At 45.3% G+C, this 8,632-nt stretch overlaps 1 long non-coding RNA gene across 1 annotated transcript; it reads left to right on the top strand.

Moving 5' to 3' along the window:
- Positions 1-2,899: 2,899 nt before the first annotated feature.
- Positions 2,900-8,203, top strand: LOC115510536. The gene is made up of 2 exons (XR_003967753.1): positions 2,900-3,053; positions 7,788-8,203. It is a non-coding gene; the product is annotated as an uncharacterized LOC115510536 (long non-coding RNA).
- Positions 8,204-8,632: the final 429 nt, after the last annotated feature.

Genomic DNA, 8,632 nt, shown 5'->3' with positions numbered 1-8,632 from the left:
GACGAGGTGAGGTTCGTATGTAGGTGTATGAAGGTGATGAAGGTGGGGTGAGGCTGGAGAGGTGGGGACACATCAAGATCAGTGGCAGGTTAACCTTTGTTACTCTTATTTCAACTGCTCTCGCCCACCCCACCCCACCCCACCCCGGGCTATGCCTCTGCAGTTAAAGTCCAGGGGAGGAAACTTTGATTTCTTACCGATCCAGGGCCCTCACTTTTTATTTTATTTTATTTTTTCCAGGCAGAGGCTGAGAAAGAGGCTGTTTGCATTGCATGCAACTCTTGATCAATGATTTTTTATCAGGTTGGCATGATCAAATGCTTGTAGGGTTTGGGAGAACCAGCGTGATAAAGGACAACTTTTTCTAGAAGTCATTCTGTGATGCCATTTCTTGGTGGGGCTATTTCTTGTGAACTGTAATAGGTGTCATCATCCTGATGACCTTTTACGTATACAGATTGTGGCAATCCACAGAGTAGGGAACTAGGCATTTTTCAAATAAATGTCAGCTGATTGTAATTTTTTAATGAGTTCCTCCCTTACTTTTTTTTCTCATTCTTGGCTACGACCTCTTCAAACTAAGAGTCTGCGGCAGCTGGCTGTGGCTTCATTTCTTATCCAAAAAAATTCCCTACATTCTTAGAATGGCCATGAGCTCTACACTGCCATCTCTGAGCTGGTCCCCAGGAGAAGTGAAAGGCAGCTCCCCAATGGCTGTTGGAGGGGAGATGAAGGAAAAGAAGATGTTCTACCCTATCACCTCCCAAAGGACTTCCTTCCTCCCAAAGAGCAGCTGGTTTCCTTAGGGGAAGGGCTGGAGAGGTGGGATGGGGTTTTGAGATCAGGAGAGGTGTGTCCATTAGACTCATTTTTCCTACCCTCATCTATCCCTGTTTCCTGCCATTTGATCTGTGAATGGGCCAGCTCTAATGTTAAGCTACTCCCAACCAGGGCAGGTAAGAGTTGCAGCCCGGCATTCCTTCAGTTACGCCCCAGGGGACACTCTGGGGGCCTAGGGGCAAACTCAGTCTCTTCTGGTCTAGGAAGTGTGGCACTCCCTCCCCTCTCTGGACTGGGCTGTCTTTGCCTTATTTTATTTTTATTTGAGAGAGAGAGAGAGAGAATCTTAGGCAGGTTTCACATGGAGCCAGATGTGGGGTTTGATCCTACGACCCTGGGATCATGACCTGAGCCGAAATCAAGTGTTGGATGCTCAACTGATTGAGCCACCCAGCTGCCCCGGGCTGTCTTCATTTTAGAGTAGTGATTCTCAGCCGTGCCTACACCTGAATTTTCTGAAGAGCTTTTAAAGATTCCCAGTCTTGGGTCTACCTTAGGGTACTTGAAACCAAACCTCTGGAAGTGGGGACCAGTCAAGTGTGTTTTCAAAGCCCCAGGGTGAGGGTGAGAATGTGCTTCCCACCGTCTCATGCCAGCTATGGCACTTGGCAAGACGTGGCAAGACCCTTTGAGCCGGGCCTTCAGCAATTGCCCTGTCATAGTCAAATGCCGCATGCAATCTCACGGAGACCTCCTGCATTCACTGTTGGTCTTCCTTGTCTTGCTCTCCATCAGCCTGGATGTTGCTCACTCCTGCTCAGTTAGCTTTTCCTCTCAAGATGGCGTCTGGCCTTAATGCTATCCAGCCCAGCCATCTCTCTGCGTAGATGGCAAAGGCCACAGTGACCCACATAGGTCTCTCTCACAACTGATCGTGAGCCTATAAGCTTATTTGCAGCTTCTCTCCCTACCCTCCCTTCACCTGAAATTTATTGAGCATCTATGATGTGTCAGGCTCAATGCCAAGTACTTTGTAAGTTTGATCCTCACAACAGCTTAGAAAGAAGTGTTATTATTGTACAGCTAATGACACAGATTCTGAGAGGATAAAAATCTTGGCCCGGGTGTCTTTTTTTTTTTTTTAATGTTTATTCATTTTTGAGAGAGACAGAGTGTGAGCAGGGGAGTGGCAGAGAGAGGGAGACACAGAATCCAAAGCAGGCTCCAGGCTCGGAGCACAGAGCCCAATGTGGGGCTTGAACTCATAGACTGTGAGATCATGACCTGAGCCGAAGTTGGACGCTTAACCGACTGAGCCACCCAGGTGCCCCTTGGCCTGGGTGTCTTACACCAGGCAGGTCTTACACCCCGCCTGGAAGTGTTCACAGCCTAGTTAGAAAGATACAGGAGACAAGCAGGAGGACAGAGGGAAACTGAGCTGTGGGAGCAAGTGGAGAAGAACTTACCCAGAGAAGCAGTCCTTGAGAAGATGATACTTTGGTTTTTTGTTTTTAATGTTTATTTTTGAGAGAGAGAGAGTGCAAGTGCAGGAGGGGCAGAGAGAGAGAGAGAGGGAGACACAGAATCTGAAGCAGGCTCCAGGCTCTGAGCTGTCAGCACAGAGCCCCACACGGGGCTCAAACTCGTGAACTGTGAAATCATGACCTGGACTGAAGTCGGACGTTTAACCGACTAAGCCACCCAGACGCCCCCGAGAAGATGATACTTTGAATTGAATCCCAAAAGATGAGCAAAAGTTCCTCGGCTGAAGAAAGTGACAACATCATGTACACAGCTCAGAGAAATCAGCTCAGAGAAATCACGGACCTGCACGACGTTCAGTACGGCTGGGAGATGATGCGGAGGAAGGGGCAGGAGGTGACTATAGGCAGCAAGTGGGGCAGGTCATGAACCTTTAAGTCACACTAATAGGTCTTGCAGTTTACCCTGGGGACAGTGGGCACCAGGTGAAGAATTTTAAGCAAAAGAGAGAAAATGAACGTTGCATTCAGGAGGAAGGATTGGCAAAGGACGTTCGTGTCTAGAGATAGCACAGATAAGAGGCTGCATTGCAAATTCTAGTGAGAGGTCATGGTGACCAGAACTAAGACCAGTGAAATGGCAAGGAGGGGAGAAGATGAGGAGCTATTCAGAAGGCAGACGCAACTGAATTTGACAAAAAACTCACTATGGTCGGTGAGAAGAAGGAGCCGAGAGTAAGTGCTCTCCTTGGGACAAAGGACACAGGAAGAGGAGCAGGTTGGGGAAAGCTAGTAAGTTTCTTTCCACGTGTAAGTGTAGGGGTCCCCTGGGCAGCTGGATATAAAGGTCTGGAGTCCAGGAAAGGGGTATGGACTGGAGATCTAAAGTAGGAAGTAATTGGGGTGCCCGGGGGGCTCAGTCAGTTAAGCATCTGGCTCTTGGTTTCAGCTCAGGTCATGATCTTACAGTTCATGAGTTGGAGCCCTGTGTATGTCTTCGTGCTGATTGTGTGGAGCCTGCTTGGGATTCTCTCTCTCCTTCTGCCCCTCCCTGATGCGCTAGCATGCTCTCTCTCTTTCTTTCTCTCTCAAAATAAATAAACTTAAGAAAAATAAAATAGGAAGTCATCAAAACCATCCCTGACACCAACGATGTAGTAAGGGGTCCAGAGGGAGTGGGTACGATGAGAAGAGCTGCATCATCAATGGCCACTGGGAAGGATCCCACCTTCCCTCTAGAACTTGAGATCATTATTCTGACCTCCGCTGCTGTCTGGACTCTCTCCCTGTCATCCAACACCATCCAAAGAGGACCCTGTGGTACCACTCCATTCCCAGCCTTTCTTTTCTCTTTGGGCACTGTGTCTGAAATAGACCAAACACCATTTTAGGACCACTGAAATCAGGTTAGTTCCTATACCCTAAGTTGGGAAGGGCCCTCCTTGTTTCCTCTTTTTCCCCTTCGGCCCAGGGCTGTGGCCTGATCCAGCGTGCCTCACTTCACAGCCCACAGAACAGGCATGCGGGCCCCCGAAGGTGCTGAGCCCGAGGCGGATGAAGAAGCCTGGGACCGGGTGGCAGTTCCCCCGTCTATCCAGCCACATGGAGCAAGAGGAGAGGAAACACAGCAGAGGCTGACAGCACGGAAAAGTGGAACACCAGAATTTGCTCCCAAGGGAGACTGGCTGTGGAATACCTTAAATTAGAAGTCTTAAAAAATGTGTTAGGGATCCCTGTTGCCCTGGTTGGCTTTGGGTGTGGTTCTTTCCAAAGGAGAACGATTGGTGGAGTTTTTCCAGCCCTATAATTCTACTTGTGATGAGGTGGAATTAAAGCTGAAATGTGAGTTCATAAATTGCCTAGTTGGTGAATAATAGAATTTAAATCTCCTCAAAAAAAAAAAAAAGAAAATCTAAATACGAAATCATATTAAAATTCATAGCCATCTGCCTACAACGATCTAATTTAAAAATTGAGCACAATTAATTTTTAATCCGAGGTCAGTTTCCCACCCCCACCTGTCTCTCTCCTCACTGCCTCCCCCATCAGACAGTCAGTGTGTGCTCAGAGAACTCGAGACCATTTTAAATATTAACCAGAGCCACACATACCTAGGAAGATGAATCCACACACACACACATCTTCTCCTCTTCCGTCTATTATTACAAGCATAGCTGCTCACATATTTCTACACGTAGTTCTGGTTAAAAATAAATTCTGTAAACTGGGAATGCGGGGTGTGTCTGCCTCCATAAAAATCCCTTTGTTCTCTGTTGAGAAGTGAGCAGAGATGCAGACGTAGAAAGCAGGCTGTATTTCAGGAAAAGATCCTGTGCCAGTGTTTCAGTATCCACCTTTCTGTTAGCGGTAGGGGTCAGTGAGTTTGAGGAGAGATGTGGATACTTCAAGGTTTTACGGCCTAGACCGTTTGACTTCCTTCCCCGGCTGCTCAGTTTGGATGGGAAGAGATTCCGTAAGAGAGGGTACAGGAATAGGCAGAAGCAGGGCAGGCTAAATAAAGCCGGTTATCACCAGGAAGCTGACATGATCAAGCATCCTCCAAAAGCAGGCAGGCCAGGGCTGAATCAGCGAAGTCCGGAAGCTGCTTTCAGCATCTTGAGAGACCAGCACACTTCGGGAGAAGAGCTCTTCTGACAGAGATCCCCTGTTGAATGAGGCCTTTCCTCTGGATGAATTGAATCATGCAAAGTTTTAATGGGGTTTCCTCTCCTCAGCATTGGGGTCTTCATTTTCTATGACAGACCCCCTCACCCTTGGGGGCAGGAACACCAGGGCTCCCTGTATTGGCAACAGCATCGAGCCTTGTAGAGAAAGACGAGGGGCAGGGCGATGAATCCTGGGGGTATGGTAGACCACACTCGGTGAAAGCAAAAACCAGAGAGGGTCGCTACTTACTTGACACCGTTCTAAACAAACCCTTGGATTGCTCACAGCCCAAGATCATTAGTGAGCTAACCTAAAGGTCGTGGACCCAAAGGGCAGCAACAGTATAGAGCCCAAAAGGAGAAAACAGAGGTCCCAGATGCAACTGTGAATGCTGCCATGTGTTTTGAGTTTTTAGAAGCTACTGAATGTGTGATCACGTGTGCTGGAGCGGTACTGGCCCCTAAGACCTTCTGAAGAAATCAGTGTTGGCTGTGTAATAACTGATCTCAGATGTGTGACGAGGGAGACTATGGTGTCAAGGGCCTCCAGCAAGAAGCCATGGAAGGTTAGCTGGAGCTAGGTTCTTTTTTTTTTTTTTTTTCCCAAGTGAACTCTATGCCCAAAAAGGGCCTTGACTTACAACCTCGAGATCAAGAGTCACGTGCTCTACCGACTGAGCCTACCAGGCGCCCCAGGAGCTAGGTTCTTAAATGGAGATGAAAAGCTGTGATTGAAGAATGACCCATTTGGGGAAAATAAAGCCGATGATGGGAAATGGGCTGCATCTTAGATTAGAGTCTCTTTTTTAGTAAGTCCTGAGGTAGAGGGCATTCGGGGGCTGAAAACCCAGAATGTCAGCTAAATTTGGCCTCAGCAAAGAGAAATTAGGTCACAAGTGCAATACTTTGACCAAAGGCACTGCAAAGAAAGAAATCTAAAGTAGTTGCCAGTGAACAAACAAGGCAATTATCAATATCAGGAAAAACAAAAAGTAACAAAGAAAAATAATAGTGCACTACAATGCTCTGCTTTCCTTGCATGTATATAATCATGTAAACACCAACAGTAATCTAACCAATAATTATAATACATGACGTAGGGAGGACGAGGGAGAGGATGGCTAAAAAGAGCACTAAATCCTCATTTACCAATACAGGAAGATAATACATCTAAATTGTTGAACCAAAAGAGAATAGCACGTGTAGATTATTTAAAATATGGCAGTTCTCAGGGCACAGTTGGTTAAGCATCCGAATCAATCTCAGCTCAGGTCTTGATCTCAAAGTCATGATTTCAAGCCCCAGGTTGGGCTTCATGCTGGGTGTGGAGCCTACTTTCAATGAATGAATGAATGAATGAATAAATAAAATATGGCAATGTGTAAATGGCAAAAAAAAAAAACACTAAGACTTGGGGGTTGTGAGAGGGAATGAGGAAGGAAACTGCTGAAGTTCATCGGACTTTTAATATTATTTGACTTTTTCAATTATGTGCACATGTTCATTAAAACAATTTTTAAATGGTCTTTATCTGAAAGGAGAAGGCAGAACAGAACATCTTTACAGTTGAAAGTATGTTGAAAAGACAAATTAACTTCAAGCTCCAAATACGCTGAATAACAGAGGACAGTCAGGAAGTAAGAGTAAGGCCTAACTCTCCCTTAGTTGATTTAGGCACAGTTTGATAACAGTTAAGTTTAATAAAAAGAGTCTTTAGTTCATAGCTAGATCTTACATAATTTTATTATTTATTTATTTATTTATTTATTTATTTATTTATTTATTTTTATAGAGAGTGTGTGAGCATGCAGGGGAGGGGCAGAGAGAGAGGGAGAGAGAGAATCCCAAGCAGGCTTTGCTCTGTCAGCACAGAGCCCAATGTGGGGCTTGAACTCATGAACCATGAGATCATGACTGGAGCCGAAATTGAGTTGGATGTTTAACTGACTGAGACACCCAGGCACCCCAAATCTTGCATAATTTTAAAACTTGCTATTGTTTATGTAGTATTTATAAGATAATTAATTAAAACTTCCCTTAAAAAGAGATAGTTTGGGGACATACCAAGTGGATCATATTCTGTATATCTATGTCTTTAATTGTCCATGCAATTAAGAAGAGTGCCTAACCAGCGTTAGGTTAACACCACTAACGTTTTGGGTCAGGTGATTCTCCTTTGCGGGGGTCTAAACTGTGCATTTTAGATATTTAGAAGTATCCCTGGCCTCACACCAAATGTGATGCCAGTGGCATCCCTCCTGCCTGGTTGTGAAAACCAAAAAATGTCTTCAGTTGCTCATCAAAGATTTAGGCTTAGTCCATATTACTAATTCTGCATCACAGAACATCTAAACAGTGATTAAAATTTATTATACCATTCTGCATCTGATAACTGAGACATGTTAAGTGAGAAGTTTCTCCCTAAAGTATAATTAGGCTATGTAAATTACCTAAGTATTTTTAAATCTGAAATAAAATTGAAAACACAAAGAATCTCATCATGACATTCTGACACTCCGGTTAGATCTTTTTCCAGGGAGGAGAATCTTGCTCCAAGCATCTTCATAATCTGCCCCTCAACTGAGCTTGCTTCAGCTTTCAAGAAACCTGGAGCAGAACCCATAAGGGCTTTGAGTGGGCAAAAGGCACTCCAGAAAGGATTCCCTGGCCAGAGTGGGGAGGACTGGGTTTGGGACATAAATAGCCGCTTCATCATCAAAGCCTCCTCCTGCCCAAGAGAAGGCTTTCATGAGAACTCAGGCTCGTCGTGTGAAAATTCAGATGACTGAACTATAATTAGCTCGATTAGTCAACATTTTAATTCATAGGATTCTGGCTTTGATGTGCTCCTTTCTCACAGAATCAAAGCTAATAATTCTGGAATCATAATTGGGAGCTGAGTGCCAGCTTGAAGCTTGGGGAGCTCCCTCACCTTCTTGGCCAGCCCTGCTTCCAAGACTGATGCTTCCTGGCCGTGAATGAACCCAGCCCAGGCATCTCCACCTTGCCCTTCGGCTCCTTGCTTCAGAGGACATTTCCTGAGCATCTTCTCTCTGTGAGCCAAGATCTCCAGCATTTAGGTTCTAAATTTGCAGTGGTTGGCATTAAACTATGATGTCAGTACCTCCAAAGCCTGAGCACATAATAGGTGCTCCATAAACCTTTTTTTTTTTTTTTTGATGTTGCTAAACAAATAGTGGAGCAGATCATTGGTTGGTTGTCTATCTAATAGCCATTCTTCCTGCTTCAGGAATAAAACCTGATTGAAACAACCAATTGTGATTGGTAGTGATTGTCTTCTTGTTCAAATATAAGCACATGAGGGGCGCCTGGGTGTCTCAGTTGGGTAAGCGTCCAACTGTTGATTTCAGCTCAGGTCGTGATCTCACGGTTCCATGGGATCAAGCCCCATATTGGGCTCTGCACTGACAGCGAGGAGCCTGCTTGGGATTCTCTCTCTCCCTCTCTCTCTCTGCCCCTCCCCCATTGGTGCACGCACACACACTCTCTCAAAATAAATAAATAAACTCAAAGAAAAAAAAAGAAAATATAACCACACAAGATAATTCTGGTTGATGAGATATGATAGGCATTCTGGGTGGATTTCAGAAAGATTTCCTTGCTTAAAAAGGCATACACAGGAAGAGACAGTTCTCTCCTGCTATTGAACATGCTTGTGTTTCCAAGTGACATCTAGAATCAAGT

The sequence above is a fragment of the Lynx canadensis genome, chromosome A3 (genome assembly GCF_007474595.2).
Source record: "Lynx canadensis isolate LIC74 chromosome A3, mLynCan4.pri.v2, whole genome shotgun sequence".
NCBI classification, from domain to species: Eukaryota; Metazoa; Chordata; class Mammalia; order Carnivora; family Felidae; genus Lynx; species Lynx canadensis.
The sequence above is the reverse complement of the archived record's forward strand: the minus strand, read 5'-3'. Positions and strand labels throughout refer to the sequence as shown.